Genomic DNA, 11,380 nt, shown 5'->3' on the forward strand with positions numbered 1-11,380 from the left:
ATAGTTTTGTTGGGGAAATTATTAAAGGAATCATAATTAAGGGTACAAACAGTGTGAATCTTTTACTGGAAGGACACAACCTGGGCAAAATTAATTAGAGATTATTTTATGAAATTATCTGTTTGTATTTTCAAAGAGGAGACTATCTAACGTATAGTAAATGTCGCCACATCATTTCTGAAAAAAAGTTTGAGAATTATGTCTGAAACGATTGTTTCTTTTATTTTCATGTCATACACATTTTCATGAATATATATTGATTTCATATGGTTCATTCCTTATTTGTTTGCCTGTTGGTGTCTGTTACATTTATATTTATCAGTAACTTTAAAAAAAGAGATTTTATATGAAATAATTTCTTAAGATTGTTTTACACAGGTAAATTATTTACAAGTTACTAGTAGTTGAAAACAGATAACCCAATGAACAGAATGTTGTATCATTTAGTTTTCCTCCAAATATACATAAATATTTTATCGGTTTCAGTCAAATATAATATTTGACAACCAGTGGTCACACCACCAACAATATGCTTGATATGTACATTTGTTTTATCTTCTATCCAGTCTTTATTAAAATCAGGGAAAACGAGCAGAATGTTTTACAAAACTTGACAGTTCTATGAATATAATAGCAATTTCACACTTATAACATCTTTAATTCGAGAATGGACATATACACGTGTAGATTTCTGCCCTCTGGCACATACTATGACAATAAATTGTATGATGGAGAGCTTGTTATCGTGTCCAAAATTGTTGTTCAAAAAGTTGAATATGAAATTTAAGAATCAAATATTCTATTTTGAAAATGATAATATATGTTCAAAGTAATAATGTTTCGTGCTAATTATTATGTAGAAAAAAACAAGATAACGCTTTTTCAAATTTAACTTTAAAATCATTCTTTTTTTTGTAGTTAAAAACAAAATCCTGAAACTTCAAAATCATTGGGTTTTTTTATTTTGTTCACAAACATTGATTTAATTTACGCTGGTTTATCCAAATACGTCCTTAAAACTTTTTATTAGATACTTAATTAATACTGTGTTTATTGATATTTTAGGTATGCAGTTGCTTAATTGAAAGCTCATTTTCAATTTAAATTTCAAAATATGATTATCATGTGAAGTTTTTTTTAGTTTGATAATTTAAGAATTTTTTTTAAAATATATTGATTTTATCATTTCAAAAAATATATATAGTGAATTTACAGTCCTAATTAACGTTGAATTTTTAGAGATAAGTTTTAAAATCACTTAATGTTTGATTTATTTAAAATTGGGATTATTATTTTTAATGTATACTTTTTTAGACTAAATAACTAATTAAGTACTTATTCTAAATTCGAGTGACATTGATAAAATACGTGTACTTTTGTCATAAGTTATTAAATTGATTTCATGTAGATCTACAACATATCAAAATTTGGTAGATGAAACATATGGAAATAATAAATACTAGTAGTATTCAAGTTCAAAATCCACTAAACAATACAAAATAGGAAACAGAGCAAACATACGGATCTCCAAATCATCAGAGGTGGGAACATGTGCCATGGAGGAGTGAGCATCCCCGGTCGACCAGTTACACCCCCTGTGTTTTCCTTGTCATGATCGGGAAAAAACGGAAAAATCCGCCGTCAATCATAAATAATGGACTAACACTTAGTATGAAAAACGCATTTGACTTAATGATAAATTTTATTTGCTGACAAGGTCATTGTATCGAGCATAGAGCTTACGAATTGATGACTTTAAACGAGACTGTTTCATCAACTTGTTTGTCAATAATTTTACGTTTATATATTCCTACAATATGAGGAGCACATGGTGGGTCAGACCGATTGCCGATTGACTAGGGATACTTCCTCTCCCTGGCACGTGATCCCACCTCTGATGCTTTAAGAGGCCTGTGTTTGCTCTGTTCCAAATCTGTGTTGTTAAAAATACCTGAGTTATAAAACTGTTCGAAATATTTAAAGTTCATTTTAAATAATGTTATTATGATACATTCTAAAAATAATGTACGACATACAAGATCTAAACAACGGAATAAATATGGAATCAAATATTGGACAGTTATATAAACCAAAATGAGTCGATCCGAACAATATGTCAGTTTAGACCTTTTCGAAATATGAAAACACAGTTTTTGTCTTTCAGTCTGTTTGTTTGTCTACAAAGTCTGAACAATCTGTTTCATATTTGGATACAATTTTTACAAGAAAAAGATGTTAATGATAACTTTATGAAAAACGTGACGACTTTAACTTTTCCCTCGTCAACTTTACTCACTTATGCAGGCAATGTACCTTTATTCCCTGCATACGGGTTTTTTATCTCCCAGTTGATTAGATACACAAGGGGATGCTTTTTGAACGATCACATTTTAAAAAAAGAAAAGCTATTAACTAAAATGTTGTTGAAAGAAAAATACAACGTTTGAATTTACTATTTCACAAGTTCAGGTCTATGGTCGATACAATGACCGTGTAAGCAAACTGTCAACAGGAAAACAAGAGTTCCTTTTTTCCTTTGATTTTAACGCTCACCTGAGTAACTATGGCTCTTTGACTCCTCCGTTCTTTAATATCAGCAGATTTTTCCTTATGTATTCTATGTAAAACTAAAATAAAAAATAAAATTGAAATATGTAAAATCAAAATTAAGATAAAATATTTTCCCCAACTCAACTCTCAGATGTCAAGATTTTAAAACAAGGCCTGCTAAGTGTGCTTTAAAATAAAAGAGGCAGATCATGGATTTGCTATTCTTCAGAAGTCCTCTTCTAAGGAACAGCAGATCCACGATGAAGAACTTACATCTGCCGCACAGCTCTAATGAATTCATCGTTTGTGTGTTTAGAGTATACATGTACCATATTTACTTATAAATTCAAAATTACAATGTTTTCTTGACTTGAGTGTTTTCTTGTACTTGAGTTCTTCAAACATTAATCGGATGCAATTTTCCGTTAATGATTTAAAACAGAACTCTGGTTCAATGTTTCTTTTACAAATATCCTCTGGTAATGACAACCACGGAAAGAAATCATTATACGGAGTAAATATACGAGAATCTCATGGCAGTTGGACGGGAAAGAAATACCGTTGTTCTTCTTTAAGTTAAAAACAGGACGTTGGCCGAAAAACATTCTAAAAATAAAATTACAAAAAAGGTACAATTGTAATGATAATTAATAATCCCTGCTAATTACTTCAGAACATATTCACAATTATCACATCAAAACATCGCTCACACGAACACACAAATGTAACTAACCCCTTATGAATGCGTAAGAATCAAGGGAAAAGTAAACACGGGAACGTCAGAAATAAAAACTGAAAATACGTAGTTCTAGCAAATAACTTGTATGCTGTTTATCCATTTTAATTAAAAAATTAATACGTAGTACCAAGCTAAAAAGAGGGTAAAATCAATGTGACGTTAAGCATCACGTGCATGTTTTAATCTAAATTTATTACAAGAAAAGTTCATAAAAGGGAGGAAATCTATAATATTAACATGATGCAGAATACTGCAGTGTTGCAAACACTGCTAGCATTTAAAAAGCGACCACTATTGAAATGATTATTTCAATAGTGGTTGAGAGTACATTTCAAAACAAAGAAAGGTTGTAATAACTATTGAAAAAAACGTTCACTATTAAAATAATTATTTCAATAGTGGTTGAAAGTACATTTCAAATCAACACAGGTTGCAACCACTATTGAAATAACTTTCACCATTGAAACAATGATTTCAATAGAGGATTTGAATGCATTTCAAAACCAAAACCAGGTTGCAATCACTATTGAAATCATGTTCACCATAATGATTAATAATAAAGATTTCAAGAGATAAAGATTTTGATAGTGATTGAATAAAGGTTCTAATAGTAGCTTGAATAAAGATTTTTATAGGGAATGAAATAATTATTTTGTCAGTTGCTGACAATGATTTCCATACCAAAACAACATTGCAAGCCTCATTGAAGTAACCCCGCTTTTGAAAAAATATAAGGATTATTTTTTCAATATGTTTTCCAACATACCAATTAATTTATTGAGTTTTCAATATGATGTATAAATTAATGTTTTGATTTGGGAAGGAAAGATATTTGTAGAAATTAGAATATCTACATTTAAAATAGGAAAAAAGACTGATATTATATATGTGCAACATTTCTGACGAAAATATGATTATTTTTAAATTAAAAAAAATATGGAATAAAATAAATTCAAGCAAATATCCGTGGGCTTGACAACACTACAAATATGGATAGTAAACCCAACAACTACTGGTCAAGACATAAAAAACTTTAAGGAAAGTTAGCATAAGCAATACATGTATTACAATAGTGGTTGTTATTTTAATAATGGTTAAACACAAAAAAACGGTTATTGAAATAAATAATGTCAGCCTTTGAAATATTTATTTCATTAGTGAACGTTATTTCAATAGTAGTTACATTAATGCTACCGCTATTGTAGTAATATCTATTATTGAATTTTTTTTCAGTAGTGGTAATTATTTCAAGATTGGTTGCAAAAATGTACCCACTTTTGAAATAAAGATCACTACTGAAATAATTATTTAAATAGTGAATATTATTTCAATAGAGGTTTTATACGTGTAACCACTTTTGAAATGAGAACCTCGTGTTATAATAATTATACTTAGTTTTCAGGAATAGTTGATTTTAAAGTATATGTAAGCAAGGATGTATTTCTATTCTACATCCCTTTGATTAAAAATAACTATATTTTCACCAGTGAGTTTGTACACATAGATGTCTTCTTTCTTCTTTTTTATTATTAGATATTCTCATTTCTACAATTTTCTGCATTATTAAATCTTTAACTTTCCCTAATCAATAATAAAGATGAACCTTGTATAACAAAATTACTTAAAATCACTTAATCAGTAAAATCTCATATATATCTGCTTACTCCTCCATGACACCTGATCCCACCTCTGATGTTTTGGAGGTCCGTGTTTGCGCTGCTCCTAGCTATTTTGCATTCTTTTATGGACTTTTGGTTTTGAATACTGTTCGTTATCTCCATATGTTTCATTAATAGTAGACAAAAATTTAAACATAAAATTACAAATCAAATTTTAAATCAATAAATTAATTGATTACAGGTGTTTTGGAAAAAATTAATTAACTTATCCTTTTCACAATAGTGGGGTTATTTCAAAAGGGTTGCATTGTTGTTTTGGTATTGAAATATTTTTCAGCAACTATTGAAATCATTATCTCAATCACTATTGAAATCATTATCTCAATCACTATTAAAAACTTTATTTCAATAGTGAACATGGTTTCAATAGTGGTTGCAGTCTGTGTTGAGTTTTAAAATGTATTCAAAACCTCTAATTGTTTCAATCGAGAACGCTATTTCAATAGTGGTTGCAACCTGGGTTTGCTTTTGAAATGCATTCTCAACGACGAAATAATTATTCAATACTGGTCGTTCTTTTCAATAGTGTTTGCTACGCTGCAGTGCTCTTTGTTTCATTACATCTACAACAAGAGCACTACGAGACGGAGTATTCCATTGCAAAGAGAACATAGGTCTCTAAATCAAGTCAGTATTCGACATCGACCTTAATGCAAATTACACCACTTCCGTTTCGCACAAGGACAAACTTAAACACAAACAAACTAACACGCATACACACAAGCACGTTACTATATCCCCTCAAGCGAGTGAACTATAAAGTTATTTTAATAAGTTTGCAAGTTACTTTGCATGTTACTTGAATCTAAATGGTTCAACAATGGACCCACTTCCTTCTTTCTTTTTAAAAAACCGTTCTATCCCCCCGAAATCGAAGATTCGGGTCCATATAGTTTTTGTCTTTCTGTCTGTTTTTCTGCAAAACCGCTAATCTCACTTCGCTTGGTTGGAACTATGGTTTCATACTTCATTTTTTGTATTCCTTGTGTCATGACTTTTTTGGGGGGTACCAACTCATTTGATCTCTTGACCTTCTCAAGAACTTAATCACCTTGGAGTTTCACAGGTTTTTCACCTTGGAGTTTTACCAGCTTATGCATACCTCAATACCAACAATTTTGACCTGGACCTTGGAGTTTCTTTTGAGAAACATTAACCTTGACCTTAACTTTTTATTGACGAAAACGACGCCATGTTACCTAATTTCTTTTCTGTGTGCAATAACCCATTTGATACAGTCTGTATTGATGAACAAGAGATTATAGATATTATTTCAATTCTTCCTGTTAACAAAGCAATAGGCCCGGACAATATAAGTCACAAGATGTTGAAATCCACCATGTATACTATTGTAAAACCATTATGTTTATTGTTTAATAGGTCATTAGTTGATTGTATTTTTCCTTGCAAATGGAAAGTTGCTAATGTTCTCCCTTTATTCAAAAAAGATGATCCATCAATTATGTCTAATTATAGACCTGTGTCACTGTTAAGTTGTATTGGTAAAATAATGGAACGAATCATATTCAAGCACTTGTATAATCACTTTCGTGACAACAATATTTTATAAATACCAGGCTGGATTTTTACCAGGTCATTCCACTGTATATCAACTAATAGAAACATATGATACTATTGTTAAAGCTATCGACGATAGTGAAAATTGTTGTATGATATTCTGTGATCTTTCTAAAGCATTTGATCGTGTGTGGCACAAGGGTCTCTAGTTCAAACTCAGAACTTATGGTATAGAGGGAAATATGTTTCTTTGGTTAAAGAGTTACAAAGAAGGTAGATCACAAAGAGTATTATACAGAAACTTGCTATCTGACGAAAAACCAATGCACGCGGGTGTCCCACAAGGCTCAGTGTTAGGACCTCTATTATTTCTTATATATGTTAATGATGTTGCTGAAGAAATGACAAGTTTTTGTAGATTATTTGCAAATGATAATTAAAACAGTTCTAAAAATGTTAACCGTTTGAAAACAAACTGAATTCTGATCTTAACAAGCTAGAAATTTGGAAAAAATGGCTTCTTTAAATTCAATCCTTCTAAAACTAAAGATTTTTTTTAGCCAAAAGAAAATTATTTATCCTGGAAATCTTCTTCCAGCAAAGTCAATTTTAATTTGGCTCATAAACATATAGGGATTTTTTCCTCACAAGATCTTAGTTGGTCTACACATATTGATACTATTTTAGCTAATGCATATAAAAAATTGGGCTTGTTAAAAAAACTTAAATTTGTATAAACCGAAAAACTCTTTCACTCATGTACACAACCTTTATGTGTGTGTGAATCTTTTGGTGTGAGAGTGTGTAATGTAGGGGGGAAAAATTAGAAAAATTACAACTATGTGCTGCTAGATTTGTCACAGGCTTAACTCTGTTAGCTTCTAAAGATGCACTTTACTTTGAAACTAGATGGGAACCATTACATGAAAGAAGGAAAAAGACTAGACTAACTACAATGTATAAAATTGATAAAAACCAAGTTCCTGAATATCTAACTGATATAATCCCAAACTTACGATGTAATTAATCAAGTTACAGTAAGAGAAACTCGCAGAATTATAATATACCCAAATGTAGATTGCAAGCTTACAAGAATTTGGAACTCATTACCTCTTAATGTAAAAAATTCTTCCTCGTTATCTATTTTTAAAAACTCTATTTCTTACAATAAACAAATGCCACCCTCTTACTTTAGTTATGGAACTCTACGCTTAAATATAATTCACACGAGGCTTAACATAACTGTGTGCTTAATGATCTTTTTCGATGTAATGTAATCTTGAACTATGTTCTTGTGGAAGGAAATACTCATCATTATTTTTTCTCATGCAAAAAATATACAGAAGCCAGGAAAGATTTTTTTTGACAAATTTTTAATTAAAATTACACACTGTATACTAACACTTTATGGGGAGACAAATCGTTAAATGATGTTGAAAATGAATACCTATTTTCTATTGTACAAACTTTTATTAAAAAGTCAGGACGATTTGGTTGATACAATAATTATTTCTAATTGTAAATCTTATACAGCATGTTTATTACATATGGAATGTATTCTATTGAATGTGTTTTACTCTGATTATTATATATTACGTTTTTCTGTGTTATTTCATTTTAAGCTGAAACCCATGAATGTAAATATGTTTGGTAAAATATATATGTAGGGAGAGGGCGTAATAAGTTTTTAGAACTTTAGCCCAATCCCAGTTGTAAAGTATATACAATAAAATATGTTCAAATCAACTTTTTAACAATAGGTGTCAGAGCTCTAAATATTTCACAGATGTATTTCCTTTTGACAAGGGTTTTCCTTGCTTGGTTACCAGCATTTTTGACCCCTTGACTTTGACCTAGACATTTGACCAACTTTAACATTGTCCATAATTTTTTATTGGTTGGTGTCTGGAGTTTCACATTTTACATATGTATTCAATAAAAGAAGTCTTTTTTAAAGTAACTATATATTATACTTTGAAGTTTGACTTGCATTCGAGAAACTTTAACCTTCGCCATAAAGTGTCGTACAAGGGCATCGTGTTTCACAAACACATTTTTAATCAAATATCCAGCAGTTTATATGTTTACACTGCATTTGAAGGGATATTTTAATCTAATGTACTTAATTAACTGTCTCGGGGTCATATTACATAACAGAAAAGAAGTTATAAAAGAGGTATAAAATAGAGATAACTTATTACTTTGTGGTGATTATTTTTCATTTAAAGGCCGAGGTTTTCAACCGTACGGTTTTCCTCAGGTAAGTTTGGTGTGGGGCACAAGGACAAAGCTGAGAAGACACAGGGAACAAACTATCACACCTTACACACAGGATGTTACCTGAGCCCCTGAGTGTATTACCTGTATGCGGTTTCCTACGACTTTGTAAACCGAGGCCGTTTTTTCATGTTTACCTCATGAATTGAAATGCGAAATAAAGCATTTTTTGTTGCGAAAGAATCCTCAATTTCTTTCTTGTAAAGTAATTGATATTTTTAATAATTCGACATTTTTATATACAGTGTGTTTCTTAATGAAGTGTTATGACGAAAATGCATGTAGCACCAAAATCTGTCGTTGTAATCTGGCGACAAAAAGGGAAGTAATTCAAATTACACGTTGTCTACGCAAAAGGAAAGAAGAAAGTGAATCACAAAACAGTCTCTCGGTAAATAAAATGAAACTTGGAAAAGATGTTTTGAGAATAAGATGTTGAAGTAGATATATTTTTGTCTAAATAAATATCTTTTTAAGATAAACCCTTCTTGATTTTTCCATAAAACATGGTCAGTAAAAATGGTCAGGGTTCGGACCGGGGTTGATTCCCCGACAGCTATGAAAAGGGAAAATACTGTAATCATCTGCATCGTTTTTTTCTCTTTTGTGATTCATTATTAATTTCAATCATTAAATACAAAGCAAGATGTTATATTCCAAGTAATTTTTTTCTAAAACTTATCATTATACCGTAACTTCGTCACCATGTCTCGAAGAAAAGCAACACGTACAGGTTTGTCTTATAAATATAAATTCGCTTGACTCATGATCAATGTTGTCATGATTGTTTGAAAAAATAATTTTATTTAATTCCATGGTACTAGCTTCAAACGCAGTCGGTTTATTTTGTTAATTAATGGAGGAATAAATGTACGTTAACTCATATTTTGACACGGAAATTAAAATTATCGATTGTAATCGTGATAGGAAATCCTCCCTTTTAATATTAATTTTATAATATATATTATATAGCCATGCTTTTTCTTGTCATTTATTTAATTATTTGATAGATTGATTATATTTATGGCATATTCTTATGAATTAAAAAAGAAAAGAACGATTTGATTGCTTCTTTATCACTTTGGCATGTGCGGTAGGCATCAATAGCCTGAAAGTTAATTCGATGGTCGGTACGATCTCCTAACAAGGTACACAAGATATACACAACTGCAGCAAACTAAATGTCACTCAAATCAAAGTATCCAATCCCAGGCTAAATTTCAGATGATTGACAGGGGTTCTCAGACCAGGTAAATTTGAAGGAGGTGCTTATTTCCTCCCTCTTTAAGCAAGTATTTCCGGATTTCCTCTAATTAATAATCAAAGATACACCTAAATTTCCCTTTCGGATAAGAAGAAAGTTTGCCAAACTATGTTGACTGTCATATAGTGGCCTCTTACACAATAAAGTAGCGTAGGCGTTTACGTAGACCTGTATATAATGAGATGATATTTTATCCCGTTTTGAGTGACGACAGAAGCCATCTATAATCCGGGTATTCAGTGGAGGTAATGGGTCAACACTGTACCAGGCGCCATTACTGTACCTCCAAATTCCTAATGATAAACGTTATGAACTCTTTCTCTATTATCATTTTTATTGCTAATAATAAATTGTTATTGTTTTACATTCATTTTGTCAGCAGCAAGGGAGGTAGAAACTGACGATGAGTCAATATTAATTATAGTTTGCTTATTCATAGAAAATCACGCACAATACGCATTTGAAAATAACTCATGACCACTTTCTTGTCCTCTGAAGATTTGTTATTGCTAGTTATTATATTTCATCTTTTTGATGAAAAGAATTTTAAAGCAATATATAATTATTTAATTTACACCATTAATTATTTCAAAATAGAGTCCGTTCATACAAAAATATGACACTGACCTCATGTTCTCAATCATTCACGTCTTTAAAAGTTCTAAAATCTTCTTTTGAAATCACTTTTAAGTCTGGTCTTCTCTACTTTTCTGTGTAATAATTAATGACTACATTTCAACGTTTCATGGAAAAGTCCCATCATTGCAATTTCTGTGTTAAATGCATGTTTGCTGTCTTCTATTTTAATCAATTTAAACCAGACAGAATTCTGGTAGTCTTTAATTTGAAGTTCCTAGTATCTAAGTATACGGGAGACAAGTGTTTCTTGCTAGGTCAGTAATGTCATGAAAATTCTTTGGATATTCACTCTCTAACGTGTTTCATTTAAGTCTTAAAACTGTTGATTCTAATGGCAGGAGAGCATAGCAGCGGAGCGCAGTGGACAATGATGTTTTAATTTATTACAACCATAAATCATAATATATGTAATCAATTAATAACACATTTCTTGTCACTTGACAACTATATAAGTGACCAGTGTCATTAATTATCTTCTCTTTCCGGAGAGTACTTTTTTCCATTGATTCTGACTTACCTCACGCGAGTTTCTGTCATTTGTCTCCATAACCGTACACTACACAAACAGCATCCAGTCATTTATAAAACGCCATCAGTGTGAGACACAGTGCAACCACGGCAGAACATGACGAGCTCCTCCCGGCGATGCTGAATATGTCAGTATAAATAATCTGCTGCCCCCAAAGCCAAAAAGTTATCATCAAAGAAAAAAAA

This window comes from Saccostrea cucullata, unplaced genomic scaffold, assembly GCF_032062105.1.
Source record: "Saccostrea cucullata isolate Sc308-1 unplaced genomic scaffold, CSIRO_AGI_Scuc_v1 ctg37, whole genome shotgun sequence".
NCBI lineage: Eukaryota > Metazoa > Mollusca > Bivalvia > Ostreida > Ostreidae > Saccostrea > Saccostrea cuccullata.